Source organism: Hemitrygon akajei, chromosome 31 (assembly GCF_048418815.1).
Source record: "Hemitrygon akajei chromosome 31, sHemAka1.3, whole genome shotgun sequence".
Classification (NCBI taxonomy): Eukaryota; Metazoa; Chordata; class Chondrichthyes; order Myliobatiformes; family Dasyatidae; genus Hemitrygon; species Hemitrygon akajei.
This window is the reverse complement of record NC_133154.1, coordinates 18,212,209-18,230,274: the sequence shown is the minus strand read 5'-3', so window position 1 is coordinate 18,230,274 and position 18,066 is coordinate 18,212,209. Positions and strand designations below refer to the sequence as shown.

The window sequence follows — 18,066 nt, the reverse complement described above, 5'->3', positions numbered from 1 at the left end:
TAAACAGAAGATCATACTTTAGAAACTTAATTGAAAATTTTGTGTAGGTGAAGAGGAAGGTTGATAACAGGAGAGCTTTTGACATTATCAAGCACCTTGCTAAAATCTGTGTAGACAAAGTCCTTCATAGCAGATCGATCAGGAAGGTTAAAACTCGGGGTTGCAAAGTGGCAGATTGCATTATAAATTGGCTCAGTGGGGGAAAGCAAAGGTTACGGGGAATTTTAGTGTTTGCAAGGTTCTGTTCTAAATCCCTCGCTTTGCACAGTATCCATGCAAGTGATTTGGATTTTAATATTTAAAGTCAGCAGGCAATCCACTGGAGGAACTCAGCAGTTTGAGCAGCATCTCTGGGAGGGAAGGAATTGTTGACGTTCCATGTCGAAGCCCTGCATTAGGACTGAGTGTGGAGAGGGTGGTGATAAGACAGGACTCTGAGGTGATCGGTGGACTAAGGAGGGGTGAAAGATGACAAGGCAGGTAGTGTCGGGAAGAAGAAGGGGGTGCAATTGGGAGGCGGTGGCCTTTGGGAGGGAGGGAGGATGAAGTTTGTAGACAGCTGCTGAAGGGAGATAAACATGGTTTACCAGTACCAGAACCTGATAAATGGATCATCTGCAGGCAGTAAGGATTTGTTTTAATTTGGCACCATGCTCAGCATTAACATCATGGGCTGAAGGGCCTGTTCCTGTTCTGTACCCTTCTACAATGTGCACCGTGAGGGGGAGGTGAATGGGCAATGGAACCAGAACCAGATGGAGGAGTAGATGGGTGAACTGTGTGTATAGTGGATGGGTGGATCCACTTACAACTGACAGCAGGAAAGGTGTCGTTGCTCAGAGGGTGATGAACCTTTGAATCGCTCTGCCCCAGAAAGTGAATCAATATCCGGGCCTTTGGACATTGTGGGAATGTGGGGTTGGAACGAGAAAATGGTGCTGATCTAAATTTGATCACCCTGTTCCCGGGTGCCCTGCCCTCAATCACCTTGTCAATTTAGGTGCAAGAGTAGACCATTCGGCCCTTCAAGCCTGCACCACCATTCAATGTGATCATGGCTGATCATCCACAATCAGTATCCCGTTCCTGCCTTCTCCCCATGTTCCTTGACTCCGCTGTCTTTAAGAGCTCTATCTAACTCTTTCTTGAAAGCATCCAGAGAATTGGTCTCCACTGCCTTCTGAGGCAGAGCATTCCATAGATACTATGTCCGTGGGTACTGTACACCTGTGAACATTCCAACTTCTATCTCCATGTGGTTCTTGATTCCTGATAATTCCACAGTCTCCCCGCAGCTCCACCAAGCCAGCTCCAAGGTCTGGTGGTTAGGGCAGTCTTGCAGTATCTCCATTCTGAAACCATATCTCCAGACCCTGTGACTGGTAATCCAATTCCTGGCTCTTCTGTCTGCACCAGAGTTAGCCATGTCAGCAAATGGCTATCTGCCCTGAGAAATAGCCTGTGCCAGAGTCTGGATGGTGCTGTGATGAACAGAAACAATGATTGTGGATTGATTGTGGTACTGATTGTGGATGATCAGCCATGATCACATTGAATGGTGGTGCAGGCTTGAAGGGCCGAATGGCCTACTCTTGCACCTATTGTCTATTGACAAAGTGATCGAGGGCAGGGCACCCGGGAACAGGGTGATCAAATTTAGATCAGCACCATTGCCTTCTTGTCCAGTAGATGCCACTTCTGGAACATCTGGAATACAAGGACACCTATCTCAGACTTGTAATTATTGACTACAGCTTTGACTCCAATACCACAACTCCATACAAGCTTATCCCCAAACTCCTAGATCTTGGATCAACATCTCCCTCTGCAACTGGATCATGACTTGCTGAATGTCAAACCCAGGTGACTGGCCAGTCCTGCAGTTGAGGCCCAAAGGTCAATATGCTGTGATTGGCGAGTCCTGAGGGCTTGGTACCTAGAGGTCAGCAAAGTCAAGAGTTTGGCGTTTCAGGAGGTAGAAAGCCCAGAAGAGTGAAGTCTGAAGTCAGAGGTAGAAGGCAAGTCTGGGTTAACTTGAAGGTTGGAGGTCTGATGACTGCAGGTCTGGGTGTCCAGACCAAAGACTGGAGGTTGGAGTCCTGATATCTGTGAGATAGAGAGACCAGGATCAAGGACTGGAGGTCCAGAGGCAGACTGTCTTGAGGTTGGAGGTGTAAGGGGATGAAAGGGTGAGAAAGGGGCCTGTTTTGTCATTGTTTAGTTTCATTCTGTTGTTGTTGCCCCCTGTGTTGTGCTGAACATTGAGGCCATGCTATGTTGGTGCTGTATTGTGTGGGGACACTTGCAGGCTACCCCCCTGCCCCCGCACTTTCCCAGACATGTTGGTTGTTAACGCAGGCAACACATTTCACTGTTCAGATGTACATAAATAAATCTGAATCTGACCAACAGGCCAAAGTCAGCACCACCTGCACCACGATTACCCTCAACACTGGTGCTCCACCAGGCTGAATCCACAGCCCTTTAATTTACTGTCCAGGCACTCAAGAATGTATGGCCAGGCTCCATCCACAACTTTGCAGGTGACACCACCATAATGGGCCAGTAGTCAAAGAGCAACGTGATGGAGTAAAGGAAGGAAGGAGAGAGCCCAGTGGCACGATGTCAAGATAACAACCTGTCCCTCAAAACAAAAGAGTTGGTCTTTGACATTAGGAAGTGGGGCAGAGTACATGCCCTTGTCTGTATCAATGGTGCTGATGTAGAAATGCTTGAGAGCTTCTCTCTGTGGCCTACAGACCACACCAGTGCCTCTACTTCAAAGGTTCCACTTAATACCAGAGAATGTATACAGTATACAACCTGCAATTCTTACTCTTCACAGACATCCACGAAACAAAAAAATCCCCTGAAGAATGAATGACAGGAAAGCATTAGAACCCCCCAAAGCCCCCTCCCACAGGCAAGCTGCAGGAAAGCATCAAACCTCCCGCAACCCCCCACCACGTCATGTAAGCATTAGCAAAGCCCCCAAGGAAACCATAATCTGGAGTCCATAAACAAACACTGTTCACCGACGTGCCATAGGTTCTCTCTCAAAAGGATGAAGCACCTCGGCACGTCTCTGATGGTCCTCACCAGGAGCAGGTTTAAAGTGAGAAGACCTTGCTGAAACTTAATAGCCTGATTAGTGTAAAATGGATAAGTTCCCCAGGTTGTACAAGGATTTATAGCAACTAACGTTTATGCAGCTCATTTCACATTAAACAATCTCCCTCAGGCACTCCTTAAGTAAACCACACGAAAATTGACACTGAGCCAAAGGAGAAGCTGTTAGGAGGGAGTAAAATATAACAAGGTTTGGTTTGAACTCTTGCAACATTTAAGAAGTATCTCGATGAGAACTTGAAATGCTATGGAATTTACAGTATGGATCTAGCGGAGGTAAACAGGATTAGTACACAAGGGTACTAAATGGTTGACATGGACATAATGGGCCTAACAACACCAGTTTCTGTGCCCTATGACTGTTCAGGTTGGTTGAGACACATCCATCTCCCACTCCACTCTGACCTATGGGTCTCTGGTCTCTTGCACTGTTAGAGCAGGGCCCAGTGCCGGCTTGAGGAACAGCAACTCAGCTTCCGTCTGTGCACGTCACTGCCTTCCAGAATTCAATGTCACATTCTCCGAGCAAATCGGCAGATGCTGGAAATCCAAAGCAACACCCTCACAAAATGTTGGAGAAACTCAGCAGGTCAGGCAGCCTCTGTGGAAAACAGTAAACAGTCGATGTTTTGGGCTGAGACCTTCATGACTGGAAAGGAAGGGGAGAAGTCAAGAGTGAGAAGGTGGGAGGGGAGGAAGAAGTACAAGGTGGTGGGTGATAGGGTGAAACCAAGAGGAGGAGGTGCGAACAAAAGAGCTGGGAAGTAGATTGGTGAAAGAGATAAAAAGCTGGAGGAGGGAGAATCTGATAGGAGAGGATAGAAGCCATGGAAGAAAGGGAAGGAAGAGGGCACCAGAGGGAGGTGATGGGCAGGTAAGGGGATAAGGTGTGAGAGGGAAACAGGAATGGTGAAGGAGAGGAGGGAGCATTTACTGGGAATTCGAGAAATTGATATTCATGCCATCGGGTTGGAGGCTACCCAGACGGAATATAAGGTGTTGCTCCTCCAACCTGAGTGTGGCCTCATCACGACAGTGGAGGAGGCCATGGATAGACATATCTGAATATAAATGGGAAGTATAATTAAAATGGATGGCCTCTGGGAAATCCCGCTTTTTCTCGCGGAGCGTAGGCACTCAATGAAGCGGTCTCCCAATCTACATTGGATCCCGCCAATGTACAGGAGGCCACGCTGGGAGCACCAGATAGAGCTGACCCCATCAGACTCGTAGGTGAAGTGTTGCCTCACCTGGAAGGACTGAACAGTAATGAGGGAGGAGGTGTAGGGGCAGGTATCTGCATCGCAATTGTCCATTTGTGTTGTAAGTCGTTCATCTGCGAGGTTGGCTGAGTTTTTTCCCTCTCTGTTGGCACTCGCTGGTCAAACATCTGTCACCTTCTAATCGACCCCATTAACAACCTGTTCTGGCCTGGCCTCACCCTGAGATTGACATTCCCATTATCTTCTCCAGCTCCCCACCTCTTTGCAATTTAACTCCCTGCTTCTTCCACCGTTCCCTCCCTCTGAAACAATGGCATTACTCTGAGCGTGAAACTCAATGGGGTGATTGATTTTCTATGTTGTCAGCAACAAGGAATGTGAAATGTTTTGCAGCAGGATCTGTAGGCAGCAGTGCCTGCGGCGTTGGCAGAGAGCAGGTCATCGGTACCCTAGGATACAGTCCGTGGCCAATGCTTTCATGTAAATTATGTCCTGGAGATCTTTTCTGCATGAGGTACAGAGCTGGTGGTGTGTAGGAATCTTGCGAGACGTGGAAGGCTGGATCATGGAGGGATTCCACACACAAGTAAGTACATTTGTGAAGGATCAGGGAATTAAGGGCTGTGAAGGAACTAGCAAGGAAGAACAGATAAGACCTTGGGTAGATGATTCATGATATTGAATGGTGGAGCAGGCTTAAGGGGCTGAGTGTTCTCTTAACAAGACTCTGTGTGACTTGGAAGGGAGCCTGTAGGTAAATATGTTCCCATTACACCTGCTGACCTTGTCCTCCTTGGTAGTAAACATACATTTAGGAGATTCCGTCAAAGTAGTAGAATGTGTGGTTTGTAAATGTTAGTTGGATGTCAGCGTATCGACAAGAATAGAGTCGGTGCAATGAGAGGTGGACTAGGTGAGCTGCAAGAGGATGTAGCGGAAGATAGGAGAAAGTTTAAGGTGAGAGCCAGAGGGGGTCTCTTCTGGAAGGAGAGGAGCGAGGGGAGCAGCTGAAGAAGATAACTAGTCTCAGTCCTAGGACAAAAAAAAACTCCACAAGCTCTGTTCACTACCTGGAGCTAAGTCACGGTTATCAGGATGACCTCAGAAGATGAACAGTTTTGGCAGATTTGGTGAAGTGGTGAACACTCCTGATAAAGGGTTTCAGCCCGAAAAGTCGTCACTACCTCCTCCCATAGATGCTGTCTGGCCTGCTGAGTTCTGCCAGCATTTTGTGTTTTTATTGACCAAATGGTTATTTAAGTCTCATTCCCATTTAGATTAACCTGAGATGAGCCTATGAGTGTAAAATGCTGCTGCTTTGTGCATGAAATCTTGCAATCTGATCATTCAGAATAGAATTTTTAGAGGCTGCTCTCTGCCTCTGCCCCAACCGTTGTATATGGCTGATTAGCTGGGGGCAGAGTAACCCCATTTGAGTTCTAGATTTTGGAGATCTTTCTCTGGAGATGCACTTTGTTGCCTCGCAGGGGCGGACTGCAGGCTGGCCAGCATGGATAATGTTTAAGGATTTTCAGAATAGTTCCTCATGTATGGCTTGGATTTATAAGTATTTTAATAGATCAATATTTCATCTGTCTCAAATACAGCATTGGCCAAGAATCACAGAGGCACCACTTCGGCGACTGTGGTTTGTACATATTGTACATTGAGTCCTGTGTGGGGGGGGGGGGGGGAGTGTTTTCTTGTACTTTTCTCTGAAGGTTTTAGGATCACACCTACTCTGTGCCTGTGAATCCACACAGATGTCAGTCCATAAGATTGAATGAAGCCCACTGAGCTTTCTAACCAATCGAGGTGTGCCTCTTGTCTCAAAGGATTCTGAAGCAACTGTCAGTAAATGGCAGCCTAGGCAGCAATGTCCAGTTCCTGAAAGCTCTGGCATCTGAAATGTAGCCAGTGTGCTCCCTCCCATTTCCAAGCAGCCTGGGTAGACATCAGCCACAATGAGGCATTATAATCATAATTCCTGAAGGTCAACACAGCCATTCCAGTCTACAACCATGAATTGTTTTTCTATGAATAATCAGCCTTCAAAAGATTAACTCTTCAAATCTCTATTGTGTGCTCAAGTGACTTGTACAACAAGCAATTTTCAATAGATAACAGAACAATCCAAAGCAGAAAAGCTCCAGCAATGGTTACTCCCACACATTGTCCCAGCTGCCTCATATTTCTTATGTATTTCCTGGAGCTTAGGGCAACAATTAAGCTCCTCAATCTCTGGCGGTGTTCAGGGCTTCCTTCATGGTGTAAGTCACTTCCCCTCAGTTTTCACGACTTTCAGTCACACAAGTCCCGGGTGGAGGCTCGGGAATACATCACACTCGGATGTAGAAGGAATCTCCATTGCTGTTTCCATAACAATTTGGGTTTGCCAGTCGGAGTTGTCAGCGCTGAGCGGTGGACCACTCTACCCTTTGACCTGTTTGGCATGGGTGACCCTACCAAGGGCCAAAGCGTAAAGCCCTGACTCCAGCCAACATGGCTCTCCGAGTCATTGAGGTAAGCAGACCTCCAAACCACGACAAGTTGTCCTTTTGGAGGATTGCTTAGTAAATCTCCTTAAAAAGCTGCATCTTTTGGGAAGCTTGATGTAAAGTTTCACAAACAATCTTCCACCTCATCACTGCTGATCTGTAGCTAACACCTCGGAAGCAGTCATTTTTTTCCGGTGGAATATCACAAATGTCACAGCTGTTAGCTTTTGTCCTTACCAGAAATTCAATTCCTGCTCCCCAGTTTTAATTTCTCCCCATTTAAACTGCCATTGGACTCCATTCCCCCTGCCCAGTCCTGCACATTGGCTTAGACTGAATGAGTCTCTTTGCAAGCAATGTTATGTTTTTTCTTGAATTTTACACCTTAACATAAGAACATAAGAGATAGGAGCAGGAGTAGGCCAATCGGCCCCTCAAGCCTGCTCCGCCATTCAACAAGATCATGGCTGATCCAATCTTAACTCTAGTTTTCACCGAATCCTACAAGGCAATAGTGCCAACCAACAGGGCACCATGCCGCCCATTTTATTTTATTATTCATCCCGCCCAAACCCATGTGATCACCCGGGGGGAAGAAACCGAGTTGCCAATTGAGGAGAAAAAATCTGGAAAATTCCTCTCCGACCCATCCAGGCTATCGAAAACTGGTCCAGGAGATCACATGGCTGATCTAAACCTAGCCTCATGTCCACTTACCTGCTCGCTCACCGTATCCCCTAATGCCATTTTTATCCAGGAAAATGTCTATCTCCGTTTTGAATTTATTGAGTGTAGTAGCTTCCACAGCTCTCTGGGGCAGTAAATTCCACAGCCCCACTACCCTCTGAGTGAAGAAATTTCTCCGCATCTCAGTCCTGGAACGGCATCCCCTTATTTAAAGATTATGCCCCCTAGTCCTAGTTTCACCCATCATCTCTCTGTCTTACACTTGCTTTTTACGTGCTCATTTTTCGCTGCTGCCAAAAGGTCGGAGGTACAGGAGCCTTAGGTCCCACACCTCCAGCTTCGAGCAGTTATTAGCCTACAACCATCAGGCTCCTGAACTGGCGTAGATAACTTCAATCACCACTACTTTGAATTGATTCTATGACCTATAGACTCGCTTTCAAGGACTCTTCAGAACTTGCGTTCTCAGTATTTTTTCATTTGCACAGTTTGTCTTTGTTTGCCAGTCGTAGTTAATACATTTTTCATAAATTTTGTTTATTTTCCTGCACATGCCTGCAAGAAAATGAATTTCAAGATGCATAATAAAGTGGCTACTGAGTATATGTTCATGGTCTTCTGCTGCTGTAGCCCATTCACTTTAAGGTTCAATGTGTTGTGTGTTCAGAGATGCTCTTCTGCACACCACTGCTTTAAAGTGTGGTTATTTAAGTTACTGCCGCCTTCCTGTTAGGTTGAACCAGTCTGGCTGTTCTCGTTGACAAGGCATTTTTGCTCTCGGAACTGACACTCCCTAGATGTTTTATTCTCTGTAAACTTTAGAGGCTGTTGTGTGTGAAAATCCCTGAAGGTCAACAATTTCTGAGATACTGAAACCACCCCATCTGGCACCAACGATCATTTCACAGTCACAGTCACTTAGATTACGTCCCCCCCCCATTCTGATGTTTGATCTGAACAACAACTGAACCTCTTGACCATGTCTGCATGCTTTGATACATTGAGTTGCTGCCACATGACTGGCTGATACTAACGAGCAGGTGTACCTAATAAAGTGGCCACTGAGTGCATAGATAGATAGATACTTTATTCATCCCCATGGGGAAATTCAACTTTTTTTCCAATGTCCCATACACTTGTTGTAGCAAAACTAATTACATACAATACTTAACTCAGTAAAAAATATGATATGCATCTAAATCACTATCTCAAAAAGCATTAATAATAGCTTTTAAAAAGTTCTTAAGTCCTGGCGGTTGAATTGTAAAGCCTAATGGCATTGGGGAGTATTGACCTCTTCATCCTGTCTGAGGAGCATTGCATCGATAGTAACCTGTCGCTGAAACTGCTTCTCTGTCTCTGGATGGTGCTATGTAGAGGATGGTGCTATGATATGGTACTTTGATAATAAGTCAAGTCAAATTTATTTATATAGCGCATTTAAAAACAACCCACGTTGACCAAAGTGCTGTACAGATCAGAGCAGGGAGCTAAAATCACAAATACAAAAAACAGACATAACCAGCAAGGCAAACAGCTTATAGGCACTACAGAAACAACACAAGGGCCTGGGCACACGCCAAAAATCAGCCATAGCAGGAGGATTCAAACGCTAGTGAATAAAAGTAAGTTTTGAACCTGGATTTAAAAGAGTCGATGGAGGGGGCAGATCTGATAGGAAGGGGAATGCTGTTCCACAGTCTAGGGGCTGCAACAGCAAAGGCGTGGTCACCCCTGAACTTAAGTTTAGATCGCGGGACAGCCAGGAGCCCCAAGTCAGCCAATCTGAGGGACCAGGAAGTAGAATAAGGGGTTAGAAGGTCTGTGATATAAGGGGGGGGGGGCAGCCCATTTAGGGTTTTATAAACAAACAGGAGAATCTAAAAATCAATTCTGAACCGTACTGGAGGCCAGGATAGGAGTAATATGGTCCCTCTTCCGGGCACCTGTCAGGAGCCTGGCTGCGACAGGGACGACCGACTAATCCCAGTATACAGGGAGTTGGAGTAGTCCAAGCGGGAGGATATAAGGGCGTGGATGACTTTCTCGAGATCTTTGAAAGAGAGAAACTGCTTGATTTTGGCAATAGCACCAAGCTGGAAGTAAGTTTACTTTGAACCTTTGAGACTGCCAGTACGAGGGCGTGGTGAGGTGACATAGGAAAAGTGAACGGTGAAGGCAACTGGATAGACAGGTGAGTTTGTGTGGGATGAGAATTGCAGTCTGGTGGGATTATAAAAGATGTCAGTGGCAATCTGTTTCCTGAGCCGGGCGCACTGAGATCCAGAAAAACTTTCTGAGATGGTCCAGATGAGTGAGAGGACAAAGGTGATGCCTTGATGATTTCTGTAGGTCGACATGCTTTGCTGGTGGAGGTTGGGGGTTGATGTTGTGTCAGGACAGGCTCGGAACAAGAACACTTCCGTGTAACTCAGCAAAAGGCAGACACAGCTAGGGGCCCATGTGTGTGCATGCCCCTCCTTGAACTACGGAAGATGGGGGGGGGGGGGGGAGAATAAAAATAGATGCTCCACAATTGCTGTCAGATCCGCAAACTTCCTCCAGCTTTTGCTGTTAAATTCCAGCATCTGCAGTTTATCTGTCTTCGTGTTTCCTCAACGGTGGTTTCCCTCTTTGACTACATTAGTGGCGACACTCCTCTCCTCACTCCAAACCTCCACCACCTGCGTAAGGATAGTTTCCCTTGGTAAACTCTCCACACCACCAGCCGCCACACTCTGGAGTTTCGGCCGCTTCCGAGGTGGAGACAACACTAGACACGCCTTTCGGCAATTCCCTGTTTCCCCCTTCAGTCGTCCCTAACATTCACTCTCCTTCTCCAGAAACCACAGGAGATGAAAAACTTTGAACCTTTTTCTTCCCCCCCCCCCCCCCCTTCCCAGTGTTCAGGGCCCCAAACAGAACTTCCCCGCGAAGCAGTGTCTCGTTGGCAGTTTTTTTTAAAAAACAGTTTGGTGCATTGCATCTGATGTTCACGATGCGCTCTCTATACTGGAGAAATTACATACATAACGGTGACCGCTTTTCAGTTGCCTGACGCTTTAACTTTGCACCCCACTCCTCTGACCGTTGTACTCACTGTGCCGCACGAAGGCTTCGTGACCGCACTCGTCACTCCACGAGGAAGTGAGAATATCAGTTATTAAGTCAACACTTTTCGATTGCCTCGGCTTTCCTGTGAGATAGCAGAAGGAACCATCTGCAAGGTTATTGCAACCTGCTCCCTCCACAGCCGCCATCAGACCCGGCCGGCGCTGTGCTGTGCTGCGCGGCGGGCGGAGGGGAGGACGGTGCCGCCGGTGGGAGAGCTGTCTGAGGTCCTGCCGACGGGCAGGGGCGACGGTGCGGCAGGGGGACGGGCCCTTTAAGGGGCGGGGGTCTCTTTCTCGCTCTCGCCCTCCCTGCGCACTCGGCGGGGCGGGGAGCTGCGGCCCGACTCAGCGAGAGGCGGAGCCGGCAGAAGCTGCGGACCGACACCGGGGACTGGAGTGGATACGGAGCCGGGCCGGAGAGGGCCGGCGGCAGCGGGCGATGGGTGAGTGACCGAGCAGACGCGCTACTGCGGATTCCCGCGCCGGCCCCGGCCCCGGCCCGGGCATCTGCACGTCCCGAGCCTAAGAACATCCACGTCGGTAGGGGCGACCAGGCCAGCCCACCCTTCCTCCCCGCACCGACATCGTCATCCGGCCCGAGCACCAGCCATCAGGTCATGGGCCCGACAACTTCCCCTTTCCCTCTCCCGCCACACACTAACAATATCCCCACACCTTCTCCTCCGTTCCCTGACCCCCACCTATCTCACCCTCTTCCCTTTCACCCATCTCACCCTCTTCACCCACCTCACCCTCTTCACCCACCTCACCCTCTTCACCCACCTCACCCCCTTCCCCTCCCTCACCCCCTCACCCTCCCTCACCCTCCCCCCCTCTCACCCCTCTCACCCCCTCACCCTCACCCCCTCACCCTCACCCCCTCACCCTCACCCCCTCACCCTCACCCCCTCACCCTCACCCCCCTCACCCTCTTCCCCTCCCTCACCCTCTTCCCCTCCGTTCCCTGACCCCCACCCATCTCACCCTCTTCCCCTTCACCCATCTCACCCCCTTTACCCATCTCACCCTCTTCCCCTTCACCCCCTCATCCTCTTCCCCTCCCTCACCCCTCACCCTCTTCCCCTCCCTCACCCCTCACCCTCTTCCCCTCCCTCACCCCTCACCCTCTTCCCCTCCCTCACCCCTCACCCTTTTCCCCTCCCTCACCCCTACCCTCTTCCCCTCCCTCACCCTCACCCCCTCCCCCTCCCCCTCCATTCCCTGACCCCCATCCATCTCACCCTCTTCCCCATCCATCTCACCCTCTTCCCCTCCCTCACCCTCTTCCCCTCCCTCACCCCCCCGTTCCCTGACCCCCATCTATCTCACCCTCTTCCCCACCCATCTCACCCTCTTCCCCTCCCTCACCCCCCTCCCCCTTCCCCCTCCTCTATTCCCATTCACTCTCCACCCCACTCCCATCTACTCTCCCCCCCCCCCCTCACTCCCACCACCTCTCTCCTCCACCCAACCACCACACCTTCCCTAACTCATCTGCCTTTGTATGTTTCTCACTCGGTCAAGGTGAGCAAACTGTCCAAGGAGACTCTCCATTGGTGATTACAGCCAATTTCAACATCTCGCCCACCCTGCATGGTCTAATGGTTGGATATTTCCTGATGTTATTCCCATGGCTGTTGCCCTTCCTCCTGGAATGAGTTGCTGTCTTTAGGAATGCCTCCAGCTTGCCCAATGAATAAAAGGTGTGTTTGGTGCAAGTGTGTCTCCTGGGCTTTGTGTTCCAGTTCTGGAGAGATGCAGTTCCCAGATTTCGAGCTAAGACTGTGTGATTGTTGGGCCTGCCTTATACCAATAATAAAAAGCCCACCTATCGTCCCTAGAGTGGCAGGTGAATACTTCTCTCTATCTAAAGCCAACTCTTGTCAGTAATTACCCAAGTGCTTGGAAACTGTAGTGATACTTGGCTGGAGAGGTGGATGGATCTTAATAATCGAAGTAATGTTCTCACTCGTATGGAAAAAGGTGATTGCTAACTGATCTTGGACGGGCAAGGTCTGATGAAATGATAGGTGAAATTTAATACAGGATCGTTCGTCATGTGCCGTGTCACATCGTATGACATGGGCAATCATGGTCTGATCTATGACTGATTCTTCTTGGCAAATTTTACTACAGTAGTTGTTTGCCTTCTGGGCAGTGTGTTTACAAGATGGGTTATACCAGCCATTATCAATAGATAGATAGATAGATACTTTATTCATCCCCATGGGGGAAATTCAACTTTTTTTTCCAATGTCCCATACACTTGTTGTAGCAAAACTAATTACATACAATACTTAACTCAGTAAAAAATATGATATTCATCTAAATCACTATCTCAAAAAGCATTAATAATAGCTTTTAAAAAGTTCTTAAGTCCTGGCGGTAGAATTGTAAAGCCTAATGGCATTGGGGAGTATTGACCTCTTCATCCTGTCTGAGGAGCATTGCATCGATAGTAACCTGTCGCTGAAACTGCTTCTCTGTCTCTGGATGGTGCTATGTAGAGGATGTTCAGAGTTTTCCATAATTGACCGTAGCCTACTCAGCGCCCTTCGCTCAGCTACCGATGTTAAACTCTCCAGTACTTTGCCCACGACAGAGCCCGCCTTCCTTACCAGCTTATTAAGACGTGAGGCATCCCTCTTCTTAATGCTTCCTCCCCAACACGCCACCACAAAGAAGAGGGCGCTCTCCACAACTGACCTATAGAACATCTTCAGCATCTCACTACTAGTTGGGGGACCGCTTGGGGGCCCCAGGAAAAACACTGGGACATCGTCCTGCTCCAAGCACCCATCTACTTATAGAACAGGTGGAATACATTCATGCCACGGATGAGAGCAGTAATCCCACAGTAATGCAGCTAGTCCTTATCAGAGTGGAGATGGTTAAGGGGAAATTTAAGAGTGATTTTCAAAGTCCTGGAGTGTTTTGAAAGGCTAAGCAAGAAACTGCTTCCAGAAGAATTGTTGACAAGAGGACAGAGCTTTAAAGTAATTGACAAAAAGACAAGAAGGTATCAAGAATATTTTTAAACAGACCACGTTGTAATGTTCTTGGAATCTGTAAATCTGTGAATTCATCTATATATGTATATAATAGGAAATTGTTGGAAAGAGAAATTTGCAAGGTAGACCTGAGATTCCACAGACGCAGGAAATCTTGGGCAGCACGCACAAAATTCTAGAGAATCTTAGCAGGTCAGGCTGCATCAAAGGAGGGGCATAAACAGTCGATGTTTCGGGCTAAAACCCATCATTGGGGCTGCCCCATTCTTTTCAGGACTTCATCAGGACTGTCCCCTTCCTTTCCAGTCCTGAGAATTACTTTCTCATTTTCATATGTACCAGCTGCAGTGAAAAAAAAATCTGTTTGACATGACAACGGGACCAGCATCACATTGAGGGAACGCAACAACACAATGCAGCATAAAGAGCAGCAGAGAGAGGCCAATGCAAAGGGACAAAGTCCAGGGCCAGGAGGAAGTAGATTGTGAGGTTAAGAGTCCATCTTATCATACATTGAGGTCCAGGATAGAAGCTGCTCTTGGGTCGGATTGGACGTGCATTTGGTCTTTTGTATCTTCTATCCAATAGGAAAGGGGGAGAAGAGACAATGTGAGGGGTAAGTGGGGATCTTTGATTATGTTGGCTGCTTAACTGAGATAGAAGTGTAGACAGAGTCCATGGAAAGGAGGTAATTATTCATGAAACAGTGCAGTTTCTTGCGCCCTTGGCCGGAGTAGTTGCCTTGATACAACCTGATAGGATGTTTTCTGTGACAAATCTGTATATATAAAAAAAATTGATGAGCCAATGGATATGTGCTGAATTTCTTCAGTCTCTTAAAGTGAAGGCGAATCAGGAGGTAGGTTAATTGAAGTAACTGCTTGAAAGGGCTGCCAGAGATTGAATGCTCTCCTTTGGGTGACTGAGTCAGTCATATGTGAGAAGGCAAGTTTTAAATCTTTCCATAGATCTGTTGAACAATCTGGGGCCTGTTTTAACTATAAGAAACAAAACACAGGAAAGAAATAGCCTAGTCCAAGGGTGTGAGCCTTTTTTGAGAGGGTACGCCCCAAGCGGCGATAACCTAAAACTATTCTCTTGAATGCCATAATAACTTTGAGCAGAGATTATCATTGATTAGTGAATTAGTAACAATAATTATGGACTTTTTAAAGGGAAAAGTATGGGTCTTGTTGTCTTATTTATGTGTATTCACTGTTTTACTACGAATAAAAGTACAAAAGAGATCGAAATAAATGAGGTATTTTCAAAAACTTGTGCAAAAATTATTAATATTTTAAAAAGGCAATTGAAAAATAACATTATTTTTTAAGTAGTATTGTACTTCACATAAGGAAGTCTAGGACCAGAAGACTTGGCCTCAGAAAAGAAGGATGTCCTTTTAGAACAGAGATGAGGAGGAATTTCTTTAGCCAGAGGATGGTGAATCTGTTAAATTTATTGCACAGATGACTGTGGAGGCAAAGTCATTGGGTATATTTAAAGCAGAGGTTGCTATGATCTTGATTAGTAAGGGTTAGTCAATGGTTACAGGGAAAAGGCAGGAAAAATGGGGTTGAGAGGGACAATAAATCAGCCATGATTGAATGGCAGAGCAGACTTGATGGGCCAAATGGCCTAATCCTGCTCCTATGTCTTGTGTCTTACAAAATAAAAATCGTGAATATGAAATTATAAACTTTTCATATTCATAAAAGATTGAGAAAATGCAAATACACATTAAGAACATTAAGCCAACTTTTAAACACATTAAACTAGTTTAAAGGAAAACATAGGAGTCCAAACTGCGGGTCTAACTTTGAATTTACTTTCAGGTGTGGTCATATCAGCAGTAGTGTGATGAGCGTATTCAGTTCACCTTGTTAAATATATAAATCGTAATAAGTTACTTAAATAAGAATGCTTAATCAACCAATATGTTTACAAGATTACTCAAACATTACTGAAGTATTAAATACACAACAGTTATTCTCTGTGAGGCTTTTATTGTTGTACTGACACTGACAAATAATTTATAGCTGGCTTGTATTTGGTTGTTTTGAGAGCTATGCACATAGAAGTAGTTTCATCAGTAAGTTTACTCCTTAATTAGACTTGACCAAGTTCATCACTGGGTGGGGGGGGGGGGGGGGGAGCAACTTGCGCGAATATTCATGGTGGTGTTAAACTATATGTATTTACCATAATTATCCGGAGTTCACTCACAAACAGCAAGAAAAACACATAAGCAGAGCGAAGCCAAGGGCAGCTGGCCCAACTCTTTACTAACCAAGTATGTACTGATGCGTACACCAGGTCTGTGTGAATTCCAAAACGTATCATCCAATGTGAGGTGTTCTCATAACCTTTTATCTGACGCCAAGCTGGCGTGAGAACTTACTTGTGAAAACATTTCACTGTTCTCGGGTTCTAAAAATCATTTGCTGCCTCATTTGGCAGCAAAGGTAATCACAATGCAGCTGTTTCATTACGGTGCATTTTAAAGAATCGAGTGGTGGCACTGCATGCTAACACAATGTTTGTGTGTGTGTGCGCGCCACAGGTTCGCCACCCCTGGTGGTGACATGGTATTTGTGACAACTCTGTCCTTGGTCTCAACAGAAGAGCTGGTTGTTGACTTCAGAAAGCACACGGGGAGGGGGGAGGGCAGTCCACGTGGCCTTGTCGACATCAGCAGTATTGAGATTGAGAACTTCAGGTTCCAAGATCTGAGCATTATCAATAGCCTGTCCTGGTCCAACCACATTGGTCCAACCTTATCCCTAATAAGGTCTGGGTTATTGCCCAACACCCAATCTAAGATAGCTTTCCCTTAACAGACTCAAGCATAATCTGCTCTAAAAAAGCCATCTCATAGACATTCAACAAATTCCCTCTCTTGCGATCCGGCACCAACCTGATATTAGTTTAAACCACTCCCAACAGCTCTAGTAAATCTGCCCACAAGAATATTGGTCCCCCTTGGATTCAAGTGCAAGCCGTCCCTTTTATACAGGTCCCATCTGCCCCCACTCCAATTTTTCAGGCAAGCATTTATCTGCCACCTCATTCTATTCCTATCCTCACTGTTGAGTGGCACGGGCAGCAATGCCGTGATTACTACCCTTGAGGACCTCCTCCTCTTTTCTACCTGTCGTTGGTACTAATATGTACCACGACCTCCGGCTGCTCACCCTCCCTTTTCAGGATATCGTGGACACGTTCAGAAACATCGCAGACCCTGGCACCTGACAGGCAAACTACCATCCACGTTTCTTTTTAATGCCCACAGAATTGCCTATCTGAACCCTCTCCAGTTCCCTGCCCTTTCTGAGCCACAGGGCCAGACTCAGTGCCAGAGGCACGGCTGCTGTTGCTTCCCCCAGGGAGGTTCCCCCTTCCCCGACAGTACTCAAGATGGAGTCCAAGAGTGTTGTCTGGAAGGTGAAGGATTAGAGTCACTAGCTACGGAGTAAGGGTCTTCGGCCGAGTCCAAACCAATCTTTCAATATTTAATTTACCTTTCTTGTCCAAGAGCTGGATGTGTAGCTCCCCTGCAACCCCCATCCTCATCTCCCCTCAGCTCTTGACTTTGGGTACTTAAAGGGTGTCTGGGTCTGTGTCTTGACAGTAGAGCAGATCCTGATATAATTGACTTCACCCCCTTTGCTGCCGTCTGAATGGGTCTACGCTCAAGTGGATTGCTGCACCATTCCTGTCTATCAAAGCAAAGCAACTTCTTTTCCTGCTTTAGAATCTCCTCCATATTTAACTTGGGTTTAAGTTCCTCTGATTTCTTTTACTGCTGCGTTGGCAATTTTTCCCCCCCTTTGTATTCCATGCTCTAGGATTCTTGAAATCATGAAATGGTACGGCAAGGAAGGAGGCCATTCATTGAGTCTGTGCCGGTTTTCTTTCAGAGCCAGCCTGCTCTCTGCAGCCTGGCACGTTTTTCTGCACTATATATTTCTGCAATTTCCTTTTAAAGCAAAGCAGAATCTCTTTTTAGCATCTGCAGACACTACAATACAGGGTTCAGCTGCATGTTTCATCCAAGTTTTTCTTTATTTCATCATTAGTTGTCTTCCCTTTTATTTGTTTTTAAACTCTAGTCCTCAATTGTTTCACCAATGGGTATGACCTCCCATGAAGGCAGATATATTTAGGGGCATTTAAGAGACTCTTAGATGGGCACGTGAATGACAGAAGAGTGGAAGGGTTTGATTGTCCTGGAGCAGTTAAAAGGTTGGCGTAACATCGTGGGCCAAAGGGCCTGTATTGTGCTGTAATGTTCTATCCTCTGTTTACACAACCCGTTGTTTTATTACTTTGTCAATTTTCCATTGGACATAAGAGCATAATTAGGCCATTCAGCCCATCAGCCCCATTCTGTTTTCTCCCTGTA

The 18,066-nt window shown here is 46.8% G+C and overlaps 1 protein-coding gene across 2 annotated transcripts in view; it reads left to right on the top strand.

Moving 5' to 3' along the window:
• The first annotated feature begins 4,814 nt into the window (after nucleotides 1–4,814).
• Nucleotides 4,815–18,066, top strand: part of LOC140719359 (beta-1,4-mannosyl-glycoprotein 4-beta-N-acetylglucosaminyltransferase-like) — a 105,815-nt gene continuing 92,563 nt past the window's right edge. Inside the window, exon 1 of one of the 2 annotated variants that reach the window (XM_073033952.1) lies at nucleotides 4,815–4,938. The gene's annotated coding sequence lies outside the window, so the exon portion shown is untranslated. Of the gene's footprint in view, nucleotides 4,939–10,618; nucleotides 11,094–18,066 lie in introns of those variants that run through there. The other variant, XM_073033948.1, reaches the window with a different exon arrangement.